The sequence below is a fragment of the Lynx canadensis genome, chromosome A2 (assembly GCF_007474595.2).
Source record: "Lynx canadensis isolate LIC74 chromosome A2, mLynCan4.pri.v2, whole genome shotgun sequence".
Classification (NCBI taxonomy): domain Eukaryota; kingdom Metazoa; phylum Chordata; class Mammalia; order Carnivora; family Felidae; genus Lynx; species Lynx canadensis.
This window is the reverse complement of record NC_044304.2, coordinates 86,912,204-86,925,311: the sequence shown is the minus strand read 5'-3', so window position 1 is coordinate 86,925,311 and position 13,108 is coordinate 86,912,204. Positions and strand designations below refer to the sequence as shown.

Genomic DNA, 13,108 nt, shown 5'->3' with positions numbered 1-13,108 from the left:
AGCTCTGAGGTCTCAAATATAAACCCCAGGGTCTAAAGGGGGAGAGATCTTCCTTCACCGTGCCCTTCCCTTACCCTCTCTGCTCTCTACCTAGAGCTGCACAGTCTAGATGCTTGTCCATCTCTTTGCTCAGTGGGCTCCCATTTTGGAATCCTGTGGAGTTGGAGGGACAAGCTTTCACAGTGCTTTCCCATCAGGTAAATGGCACTCTGGACACTAATCTGGGACTGTTGTACTGTTTCCATACTGAATATGTCTGTTTTAATACCAGGAGACGACTGTAGAAGAGAGGCTACATACAAATCATAGGACAATTCTTTTCTCTCTTGATTGAATTTTTATGGTTCTGATATTTTTTCATGACTTCATATGCTCCAGACACTATACTGATTGCTTTACATGGATTATTTTGCTGAGTTTTCATAATAACTAGACTAATCGTTAAAACTGTGTCTATTTAACACGTTAAAAAACTGAGTCAAAGAGATGCGTTATGTTTCTTGAAGCCAAGGAGGATGAGATACTTGGCAAACAATGATATAGTTCCTAGGCAGAAAATGTGGGACCAGTCTGGGTGGTTCAGTTGGTTAAGTGTCCAACTCTTGATTTCAGCTCAGGTCACGATCTCAACATTTGTGAGATTGAGCTCCCCCATCGGGCTCTTCGCTGACACCACAGAGCTTGCTTGGAAGCTTCTCTCCCCCTCGGTCTGCCCTCCCCCCCCCGCCCCCCGCTTATGCTCTCTCTCTCAAAATAAATAAATAAACTTAAAAAAAAGAAAATGTAGAACCAAATCCAGATACGTGATTCCAAAGTATATATGCGTAATGACTGGGCTCTTATTTTCCTATGCATAGATACACCATGGTGTCCTTACTGGGTGTTTGCTCTGTACCAGGCACCGTTGTAGGTGGTAGAAATGCAGTGAGCAAAATCACAACAGGATTTGTTGAGCCCAGAGCTGCTTCCATTCACTTCCTGATGTGAAACCACAAATCAGAGTACAGAGCGGGCCTTAAGGGTAGGAGCCAGCGTCAGCTCCTCCAGCCAAGCCTTTCAGCTGGTGGAGTCATTAACTTCAGTCCTTGCTCCCTGTAAGGCTGACCTAACCTCAATGAGGTTCCTTAAAGACAGATTGTGTCTAGTTGGCAAAACCATACGCCCGGTAGATAGTATATTGTGCTAGTCTCATTGTTTTTTTTATTAAAGAAACTTTTTATTTTAGAAGAGTTTTAGGTTTACAGTTAGAAAGTAGTACAAAGTTTAGAAAGTAGTACAAAGAGTTCCCATATACCTCATATTCAATTTCCTGTCTTATTACCCTTATATTAGTATGGTACATTTCTCAAAATTAATGAATTAATATTGATACATTATTATTAACTGAAGCCCACATTACATTTATTCAATATGCGTCCCTAGGCTCCTCTTGGCTGTGACATTTTCTCAGATTTTCCTTGTTCTTGAAGACCTTGAGAGTGTTGAGGAGTAATGGTTGGTATTTTGTTGGCAATGTTTCTCAAGTGGGGAATTGCCCAATATTTTTCTCATGATTAGACTGAGATTATGGGGGAGGAAGATCACAGAAATGGAGTGCGTTTTCATTGTATCATATCAAATGTACGTACGATCAACATTATTTATCATTGTTAATGTTGACCTTGAATGTGTAGCCGAGGTGCTGTTTTTCCGATTTCTCTACTATTATTCCTTTCACTTCCTTTCCATAGCTGTACTCTTTGGAGGGAAGTTACTATACATCACAAGTAGACTTATGTCCCACCTCCTTAAAAGAGAGTATCCACCCTAATTGTTTGGAATTCTTTTGCATGGGACATTTGTCTCCTCATTCCTGTTTATTTATTCAATTTTTCATTCAATTGTACAATCAGCATGGACTCATGGGTAACTTTTATACGTTGGGTTATAATCCAATGCTACTTGAGTTATTTTGTTTTACAAATTGTCCCCCCAATGGTCATTGGAAGCTTTTTCAGTTGGTTCCTATCTCTTTTTGTCATACCCTTCATTCTAGATTTTCTTTTCTTCTCTTTCTTTTTTTTTTTTTATGTATTGTTTTCTTTCTGACACTACAAGGTACTGTAGACTCATCTTTTATGTTCTGTCTCCTCTCTGGAATCAGTCATTTTCCCAAGGATCCCTGGTTCTTTTTATTGAAGAATGGTTTAAGAAACTAAGAACTGGGTGCCTGCTGTGTTGTTGGACTAGAATGTTGCTGCTTTTAAGCTCTTTATTCTGACAAAGCAATGAATTATATGTGTATTCTATCTATGTAAATACATACGTATAGATAATTCTGTTTGTATATATCTGTACCTATGTTACGCTAAACACAAATTCAAATATATTACCATATGGCTCATTCCAGCCTTCTATCTTTGCTTACTTACCTATTAGCTACTAATTATGAGAGTTTTTCCCCCCCCTTCAAAGTAACTGTAACTCCTTCTCCTGCTAATACACCATAAGGAATTGAGGATGAAAAAATGAAAAAAAAAAAAAACACAATTCTGCTTTTGATACTTTTAAAATTATTCTCCACACAGCTTCCAGAATGATCATTTAAACCCATAAATCAGACTATGTTACTCTTATAATTAATAACCTCTATGGATTCCCTTTGCTCTTGGAATAAAATCCAAATTCTTTTCCTTGGCTTAAAAGGTCCTGAATAATCTCTCTTCTGTCTACTTTTCACTTCTTGATCCCATACACTCCTTCTCAGGACTTCCTTTCTAGTTATAGAGCTTGCCTGTTTTTCTGTTCCTTAAACCAATCAAACTTATTTTTGATCACTCCCTTGGGTATTTTTTCTGCCTCGAATAATCTTCCCTGCAGTCCTCACATGGTCAACCTTTGGGCCTCAGCCTGTCACCTCCTCAGGGACATCTTCTCACATTATAGATCCAGTATTGCTGGATCCTCTAGTTACTCTATCTCACTTTCCTGTTTGTTTACTTCCTTGCATTTGACAAGATCTATACGTTTCTTGTTAATCACATATTTACTTGTGAATAACTGTTCTCACCTCTAAGAATGTAAGCCCCGCTTTTCTCCCTTCTAGTATGGATATTCTTCTTTTATACCTTCCATAGCCAGCATGATAGACACATGAGAAATTTCAGAGGGTTGAAACACCAAACCAGAGTAAACCAGGAAAGGGTGTTTCTTTGGGTAGGGTTTCTGGAGATGGGAATAAAATTGCTTTAAGGGTGGTGAGAGGCATGATTCCCTGGGAAAAGTAGGGAATGGGTTGAGTCCTTAGCATATGCAGGGGATTTAGATGCATGTGTGGAAAGGAAATTAAAACCATGAGGATGCTTTCTCTGAATTAACGTTCTAGGAAAAGAGATGTGATGGCTCATGGAAAGATTAGCAGAAGACATAGTCTAGGATAGAGGCAGTGGTACGAGAGGTTCTAGACCTGCTTGAAAGTCAGAGTTTTTATCCAGGACAATGTTGCAGGCAAGACTGTTGAACCCTGACTATACACCAGAGACTGTATATAGATGCCCAGGCACCACTCTTTAACTCTTTAGCTTTCAGAAGAGTCTAGTCTATGCCACTTTAATATTTTGCCTAGACCTTGGAGTAGTTTCCTATTGGTCTCCCTGCTTCCATTTTTGCTCACAGGGAATCTATACACAGCAGCCAGAGTGATCTTGTACAAATTGAAATCAATTAATGTTACTCCTTTGCTCCTAACTCTTCACTGGATGCCTATATTACCCAGAGGAAAGTGCAGACGATCCACCAGCTCCTGTGTGTCTGTGACCCCTACTGTCATTCTCACTGCACTTGTCACTGCATTCTCCCACTTGCTCTGTGTGCCCTAACTGCATTGGCCTCCTCGTTGCTCTGGAACAAGCAAGGCAGCCTGCTGATGCAGAATTTTTAAATCTGTTTCCCGTGGACCAGACTCTCTTTCTCCAATTATATGCACTGCTTGCTTGCTCCCTTGCCTCATTCAGAAATAAATGTCATCTTCCCTGAGCATTCCACTTAAAATTGGAATCCTTACTATATGTTAAGCAACTAGAATTTAAATAAAAACTTGAAACATGAAAAAATAAAATAAAAAGATAAAATTTGAATCCTTGCACCTCCATGAGGGTGGAGACTCTTCTTCATTCATTTACTCATTTAGGAAATTAATCACTTACTATATTCTGGGAACTGGGGATAAAATAGACAAAAATCCTTGCCTTCATTGAGCTCATATTCTAAGACATAGAGATGTAGAGAAACAAAATTAATAAAAGTGTGTGTGTGTGTGTGTGTGTGTGTGTGATAAGTGTTAAGAGGAAAAACAAAAAAGGAGTAGACAGTAGAGATCCTTAGTATAAATTTACATAGGCAGGTGTCCTTGAACCAACATCTCTTACACTAACATGCATTACTAATACAATGAGAAAAAATAATGAAGTATGGGGGCACCTGGGTAGTTCAGTCTGTTGAGCATCTGACTTCAGCTCAGGTCATGATCTCGTGGTGAGTTCGAGCCCCACGTCGGGCTCTGTGTTGACAGCTCAGAGCCTGGAGCCTGCTTTGGATTCTGTGCCTCCCTCTCTCTCTACCCCTCCCCCACTCATGTCTCAGAAATAAGTAAACATTAACAAAATTTTAAAAATAAGGAAGTATAAAAAACATATTTTTTACCATTGGGTTAGCTCCTGGGTGGGTTTTAAAACTTCCCAAATTATCATTATGTATTTGTGTGTATCTACTTTACTGGGGGCAATACAAACTAGTGTAAAGGTATACACTGTGTAGTCCAAAAGACTGGATTGAATTTCATTTCTTAGACTTCCTAGCTATGTGACACTAACATACTTTACTTCATTTTCTTATCTGTAAATGGTAGTACCCACTGGATTTTTAAAATCATTTTTATTTTGAAGTAATTTTAATCTTACAGACAAGCTACAGGGTTTTAGAGAATTCTCGTATGCTCTTTACTCAACTTCTTTTAATGTTTACACCTTACATAATGATTGCATTTATCAAAACTAAGAAATTAACATTGGTACAATACTATAAATTAAACTATGCTTTTACACCAGTTTCACCAGTTTTTCTATGATTGCCCATTTTTTGGTCTATCATCCATCTGGGTTCCCACACTACTGTTAGTTTTAATGTTTCCTTCATTTCTTCCAGTCTGTAACAATTATTCAGTCTTTTCTCATCTTTTACGACCTTTTGAAGAGCATTAGCCAGATATTTTGCAGAATTTCAGTCAATTTGGTTGTATCTGTTGTAATCTCAGAGTTAGATTGAGGTTATTTCTTTTGAAATCAAATGCATCTTTTTTTTTTAAGTTTGTTTTGAGAGACAGAGAGAGAGAGAAAGAGATAGAAAGCATGCAAGTTAGGGAGGGGCTGAGAGAGAGGGAGAAAGAGAATCCCAAGTAGACTCCACACTATCAATGCAGAGGCTGATGTAGGGCTCAGTTTCACAAACTGTGAGACCATGACCTGACAGACGCTTAACCAGCTGAGCCACCGAGGCACCCCAAGGTTATATCTTTTGCATGGAGGGCCACAGATAATTATTCCTCTCCCTGCATCATATCTCAGGCAGTACATGATATTGATATGTGATGGTAACTGATCATTTAATTACAGTAGTATCTGTTGGGCTTCTCCGTTGTAAAATTACTTGCTTTCTGCTTTGTAATTAATAAATATCTTGAGAGAGATATAGTGAGCATATAGTGAGCAAATACCCTGTTCTCAAACTTCACCCACCAATGTGAGCATCCATTGGTAGACCTTGACTGCATCATTACTATAGTACTCTACTGGTCAATTTTTTTTTTAATGTTTTATTTATTTTTGAGAGACCGAAAGTGGGAGGAGGGGAAGAGAGAGGGGAACAGAGGACCCGAAGCAGGCCCTGTGCTGACAGCAGTGAGCTGGATGTGGGGCTTGAACTCTGAACTACGAGATCATGACCTGAGCCAAAGTTGACTGAGTCACCCAGGTTCCCATCTAATAGCGTATTTCTATTTGATGGAGTCATTCAGTGGTTTAAATACATTAAATAATGAGTTCGAGCCTTGTGTCAGCCTCTGTGCTGATGGCTCAGAGCCTAGAGCCTGCTTTAGATTCTTCGCTCTCTGCCCCTCCCCAACTCATGCTCTGTCTCTCTCTCTCTCTCTCAAAAATAAATAAACATTAAAAAAAATTTTAAATACATCAAATAATGAAAGCACAGGAAATTCATAATACATGTTAACTATTTGTATTTTATTAGTGAATAATAATTATGGCTGCTATTTATTGAAAGTTTACCATGTGCTGCATACTCTTACATATTTTATAAATATAACCTTCTCTAATCATCACAACAGCTGTATGAGGAAGATGTAATTGGTATCTAAATTTCACAGAGGAAGAAAGTGAGACACAGCCTAGTGAAGCAAGAAAACCAAGAAAAGTCTTTTAGCCACTAAAATGAGACGACATTTGTTGGGAATGTTCTATACAGTCTGAATCTCAATACGAAAGGACATTAAGAAAGGCACATCATTCTGTCTGTTATTGCCAAAAAAACTATAGCCCAAATCTAATCATGAGAAAATGTCAAATTAAAATTAGAAGAGTCTGCAAAATAACTGACCAGCACTCTTGACAAGACACAAATAACCCCTTTTACCATCCTACTCCATCCGTGGTCCTATATTTGTTCCTAGTCATGCAAAGTCAGCACCATCAGGAAGCCTAAAAAAGGAAGATATGTCTGCTTTTCAAAGTTTAAGATTTAAAAAAATCTAAATACTATTAATAAACATGTAACTCTGTTTATAACTTAAAATTAGTAGAACCATTCCATTTTGAGAAAGAAACTAGAAAATTTGAAAAGTAGATTATTTAATATAAAAAGACCTTCTCAAACAATGTGTACCTTGCTGAGAAAGACTGAGAGTGCTTTAGAGATAAGTGTGTATGGTAACCATTGGGATCTTGATTAAATATTGTTTGTGCGGTTGTTATTCCCGAACTCCCAGCTTGTCCGTTCTCTACAATGTCTGCTTTTTCCACTTTATCCACAGAGAGGAGAGGCAGGGAGGGGTAAGGGTAGAGAATATTTGCTTCTCATAATTCTGAGTAATAAAAGTAGTTACAATTTTCTGATTTAGGCCGTGTTAAAAATGCCTCTTAGGCAAAATGCATGCATTAATATGCTTAAATCAAGACTCATTGCTCAAGCTCATCATTCCGTCCCCTGACCAGTCACCTGTGCAACAATGCCAGCTCCTTGTGTTTCTCCTTCATGCCTTTCTGAGATTTTAGGTACTTGAGCATATTGTGACCCTAAATGAGTTGAACTGTTTTGTGCAGACTCTGTTTTGTGTCAGTGGACAACACTGCTTCTTGAATTTTATTTGGTAAAAAGAGAAATGAGAGATGAAAAGGGAGACTGTGTTCTCTCTTGGGTATAGGTTGCAGCTGTTGGATTTTCACACCTCTTTTTTTTTTTTTAAATTCTTTGATTGTTCAGAGAAGTCCTTAAGGTGGGGGAGAGAGAGAGAGAGGGCGCAAATGATCAAGTAACACAAATTTCAATCTATAAACGCTAAAATACCATCGGTATTTATTTCCTTTGTATGAATCTAACGCTGATAGAGCCTCTGTTCTGCTGGTGGGACGTTCAATCTCAGTCATTGTTGGGATTCAGAGCTCCATGTGGTTGCTAACATTCAAGATCTGCAGCAAGAAGGGAGGCCACTGGTCATTGGTCCTCTCGGTGTCATTGAGTGACATTGTCCTAGCCTGCATACAGCCTTCCTTTGAGTCTGGGGACTTTATAGTTCCCAAGTCTTCACTGAGGAATGTGGCTCTTTGGAAGGTCTGAATGCTCTTGTGCCTAAGACAGAGCCTCCCTGGGAGCACCATGTACCTCGTACAACTAATGATGTGTTTTAATGTCTTAGTTTTCTGTCTCTTTCTCCCATACTCTTTCACTTCTTCTGTCCCTAGGATGTATTCAGCTTCTACTTGGAAGGTTGAAAAAATTCCTGGGGCAAGAAAGTACTTATGGGTCTACTCTACTGCTTAGTATCGATAAGCAGAGGAAAACAGAAAACAAAGCAAAACAAATTTCTTTCTCAAAAGTTATCTCACCATAATTTCTTGGGAAGATAAGCAATCCCTGCATTGCTTATCATTGGCGTGCTGAGACATGCTTAGACCTGATGGAGGAGGATTTTAGGAAAACTGCAACGTATCTGGTTTGGGCAAGAGCTGTTGTCATTTTCTGAGACAGCATAAAACACAATGAGTAGGTTTGAGGGGATACAATGAGATTTCGGGTACATTGAATGTATAATACCTAAGAAACGTTATTATGCTTTGTCTATCAGAGAGGTGAGAGTAAAGCTCAAGGCAACAGTGAGGGGCTAAGAAAACATTATAAAAAGTTAATGTCAATGTGGATGTGGCACCTGAGTCCAAAAACATGGTTTGTACTATCCAAAGATAACATGGGGATTTCCCTCTGAATTTATCAGAAGGAATGTATTAAAACTGTATTTCAACTGTAATTTAGTTTTGCAATAGATAATGTTAATCTTTTATCCATTCACTCAACTGTCCCCACATTCATAAAATATTTACTAAATAACTTCTACGTGCCAGTCACTGTTCTGGACTTTAGGAATAAATCAGCAAACAGCAAAGAGCCTCCATTTGCTCTGATGCAGTACACATTCTTTTTGGGATGACAAAATAAATAAGCAGTATGCAGCATAGTCAGATATGAATAAGTGATATGGGGAAAATTAAGTAATGGAGGATAATAAGGAGTGGTGAGGTGGGTAAAAAATTTTATTTTATTTTTAAAATTTTGTTAAAGTTTACTTATTTTCAGGGAGAGAGAAGGGGTAGAATGAGTGGGGGAAGGGCAGAGAGAGAGGGAATCCCAAGCAGCTCCACACTCTGCACTGAGCCCAACGTGGGGCTTGATTTCATGACTGTGAGATCGTGGCCTAAGCAGAAATCACCAGTTGGACATTGAAATGACTGAGCCACCCAGGTGCCACACAGATTGCCATTTTTAAGAGACTGTGTAAGATCTCAAGGAAAAGATGACCTTAGGACAGAGGACTAGAGAGCAAATATTTAAAGCTCTGTGGACAGAGGAAGGCAGAATGTACCAGGAAGAGGGAATGGTGAGTATAAAGGACCTGAAGCATAAGTATGGCTGGTATGTTTGAAAAACAAGTTGGCCAATGTGGCTGGAAGGATATGAATAAAGGGGAGAGTACTAGGAGGTAAAAAGGGTTGATATAATATCATGTAGGACTTTCTAGGCCCTGGCAAATCTTTGCCTTTTTCTTTAATTAAGTTGGGAAGTCACTGGATGACTATGAGGCAGACAAGTGACATGATCTGATAGCAGCATTCTGGTCACTTCCTGTGTAGCAAACAAAGTGAGGCAAGGGTGGAAACTACCAGAACAGAGAGAAGGCTATGGCAATAATCCAAGCAGGAGATGTGTGAGTAATCATACTCAGTGTGGGAAGTGAGAGGTGTTTGGATTCCAGATCAATTTTGAAGTTGAAGACACTAGAATATGCCACTGGATTGGCATTAGGTACAAGAGAAAGATAAGAGTCAAAAATGATCCAAAGAAATCTGACTTTACCAACTGAAGGGGTAAAGTTACTGTTAAACGAATTGTGACACACAACATGAGTAGTGTTTTGGGTCAGGGTAGAAATAAGTATTGATTTTGAATATGCTAAATTTGATATAACTATTACATATTATATAGGCTGAACATTTAAATTCAAAAACACTGGGGGAGATCATCAGTTCAGCTATAGAGGGGAACACAGAAATGGGTTATAGCTAGAGAGAGAAATAAGGTCAAGAGAGAATTTATTAAAAAAAAATTCTAGGAATGGAAGTGTGCTGATGGGAAAGATTCTTTATGGAGAGAAAATTGATGATATAGAATCTTTGCTTTAAGCTATATCTCAGAACTGGGCTGTCAGTGGGTATTTATAGAGTCTTTCTTATAGAAAGCAATGTTGTGGAAAAAAAAATATAGGGTACAGTCCACACAGGATGCAACACATTGCCAAAGGGGTTAAAACTTAACAAGAGGCGGGGTGCCTGGGTGGCACAGTCAGTTAAGCTAAGGGTCCAACTTCGGCTCATGTCATGATCTCATGGTCTGTGACTTGGAGCCCCATGTCAGGCTCTGTGCTGACAGCTCAGATCCTGGAGCCTACTTCGGCTTCTGTGTCTCCCTCTCTCTCTGCCACTCCTGTGCTTGCGCTCTTTCTCTCTCTCTCAAAAATAAATAAATGTTAAAAAAAAAAAAAAGAGGAATACTATTTGAATCTGGTGCATGACATATACCAAATGTATAGAAAGTAATAGAATAAGCAGGGATGATTTCATGAATGCTATGCATTTGAGAAGGCCCATGAAGCCTGGGTAGGATTTGGATAGACTGGGACAGGGGTGAGAACACAAGACCTGGCGATGCCTAAGCATCTATTAAGAGGTAATATAAGACACATCTTAGAATGGAAAAAAGTTCACTTAAGGATCAAGGGGAACATAAGTTAGGAAAGGATATTTGTGCTAGAAATTGTACAGTGTATAATTTAACAATCTTCAGGAAAGGAAGGTGTCTCAAGTGGCCCATATTTCTGGCTTGGGCCAGATTTTTTTCTGAAAAGTTAAAAAATAGATTGCAGGCCCTAAAGGTTAAATAGAATTTTATTTTGTTATTGAATTTATGGTCAGATCTATGGCATGTTAATCTATCACATTATCTATAAGGGGTTTTAAAATATTGCTACTTCTAAAAGTGGGTAGTAAGTTCTGCAGAACTTAGAAACTCCAGACAAGAGATCATTAAAAAAAAAAAAAAAAAAAAAAAAAAGCCAACGTTAATTCTTGACCTCAAACAGATTTTTAGAAATAAGTGAGTTCACGTATGACGTTTATTAGAAATTATTTTGGGAGGTAATGACTAAAGAAGGTTTTTTACACCCCCCATAATGTCATCACTATTATTCTACTTACATGATTATTAATTGCAACTCTGACAAAGATACAGAAAAACTTCAACCTGTCACTACTTATTATTCAGGCACACAAACCAATGAGCTCAAAGGAATCAGTGGAGATGCAAAGAAGAAAATGTGGGTGAAATCTCTAACATACTGCACATCTCACTGTCCATCTTTTAAAAATGTAGTTCTGTTGATAGGTCTACAATCAGTTACAAATTTTATAAGCCCTCATTAGTTATCTCTAATTGGTAGAAAGATAGTGTCTCCTCTAGTGGAGAAATGGAGACTGTGGCGTGGTCAAACACAAAATGTCTACAGGAGGCAGGGAACGTAAACTAAGAAGTCAGGTGGGAGCAGACCTAATGGAGAAAGCTGCTACTCCAGTCGACTGTTGCCTAGCATGAATGGGCTCAGGGCGGTCAGTTTCAATTTTCCAAGGAAGCATGACATCTAAAATTTTTTAATAGAAAATCTTCCAACTAAAAAAAGAATAGCACGTACAGATTACTATGTGAATATGGGCTACATTTAGCTTCCAGTAACTGGCTTGTAATGTTAGTCACTACCGGAGGAGCACTGTCAGTGCAGAGCCCCGAGTGGGGCTTGAACCCACCAACCGAGCCATGAGATCATGACCTGAGCCAAAATCAAGAGTTGGAAACTAAATAGACTGAGCTACCCAGGAACGCCTCTAATTTTTAAAATATGGCTAATTTTTAAAAATTAATTAGATTCCCTATCCTGTACTTTTCATCTCTGTGCTTAATTTTTTAATTTATAACTGGAAGCTTGTACTTGTTAATTGCCTCTATTTTACCCATCTCCCTCCCCACCTTCTCCAGGGCACCCATCAGTTTGTTCTCTGTATTTAATAGTCCAAATTGTTTTTGTTTGTTTCTTTTTTTGCTCATTTATTTTTTTTTAAATTCTACATATAAGCAAAATCCTATGGTATTTGTCTTCCCTTATCTCACTTAGCATAATACCCTCTAGGTCCATTCATGTTGTCGCAAATGGCAAGATCTCATTCTTTTTATGGCTGAGAAATAGTCCATTTTGTGTGTGTGTGTGTGTGTGTGTGTGTGTGTGTGTGCGCGCATTACATCTTCTTTATCCGTTCATCTATTAATGGACACTTGGCTTGCTTCCATATCTTGGCTATTGTAAATAATGATGCAATAAACACAGGCGTGCATATATCTTTCAGATTAGTGTTTCTTTGTTTTTTTTTTTGGGGGGGTGGATTTTTTGTTTGTTTACTTATTTTGCTAATTGTTTTATAACTATAACAAACTAGTATGAAAAAAAAAAGAGAGAGAGGGGGGAAAAAAAAACAAACTAGTACAGAGAATGCCCTCTACAAAGCAACATAATAAAGTCCAGAGGTCAAAGTGTTTTCTTAGCAAGGATGATGATTTCATTCTCTGGTATTTGGAATTTAGGCTGCAGTCCTTATTTTAGATTGATCACAACAAACATGACACAGTCCAAGCATTTTACTAGGTTTGAACAGGTGAATGACCACTTGTCCCAGGTAGAAGCAGATACAGTGTTTGGTTTCGTGTATCACTTACTCTCTCCAGTTCTCCTCATGGTGCACTGCCAGAATGGGATGTACTTCTTGTCAAACTCCATCTCCGCATAGGTTGCAAGATCGTCTGTGCTGTATTGCTCTGGCAAGTCCTGTTGCACATCCTCTGACATATCTGCATTTTTCATCATGCCTTTTTTTTTTTAATCCCACATGGTTACAGTGGAGCAGAGCCTGGCTGACTCCAACCATCTCCTGGAAAGTTGATTTTTTTTTTTTTTTTGGATTTAGTTTTGCTCATCACACTTGGAAAATACTTTGTCCAATATTATGCTCAGCAGAACAATTAGTGGTTCCAGACTCAAGATACTGAATTCCAATTACACTTCCACTCTAATCACATGGAAACTCTAACTGTCCATTTTCTCTAAGCCAAAGCAACAAGTGGGACAAAAAAAATTGTGTAATACCATTTGCCTTCCTAATGGCTTTGTGCATGCCATGGGGTTTGAAAGCCT

General features: G+C 38.5%; 1 pseudogene; it reads right to left on the bottom strand.

Moving 5' to 3' along the window:
• Positions 1–12,497: 12,497 nt before the first annotated feature.
• On the bottom strand, positions 12,498–12,805 carry LOC115501523 (annotated as a pseudogene).
• Positions 12,806–13,108: the final 303 nt, after the last annotated feature.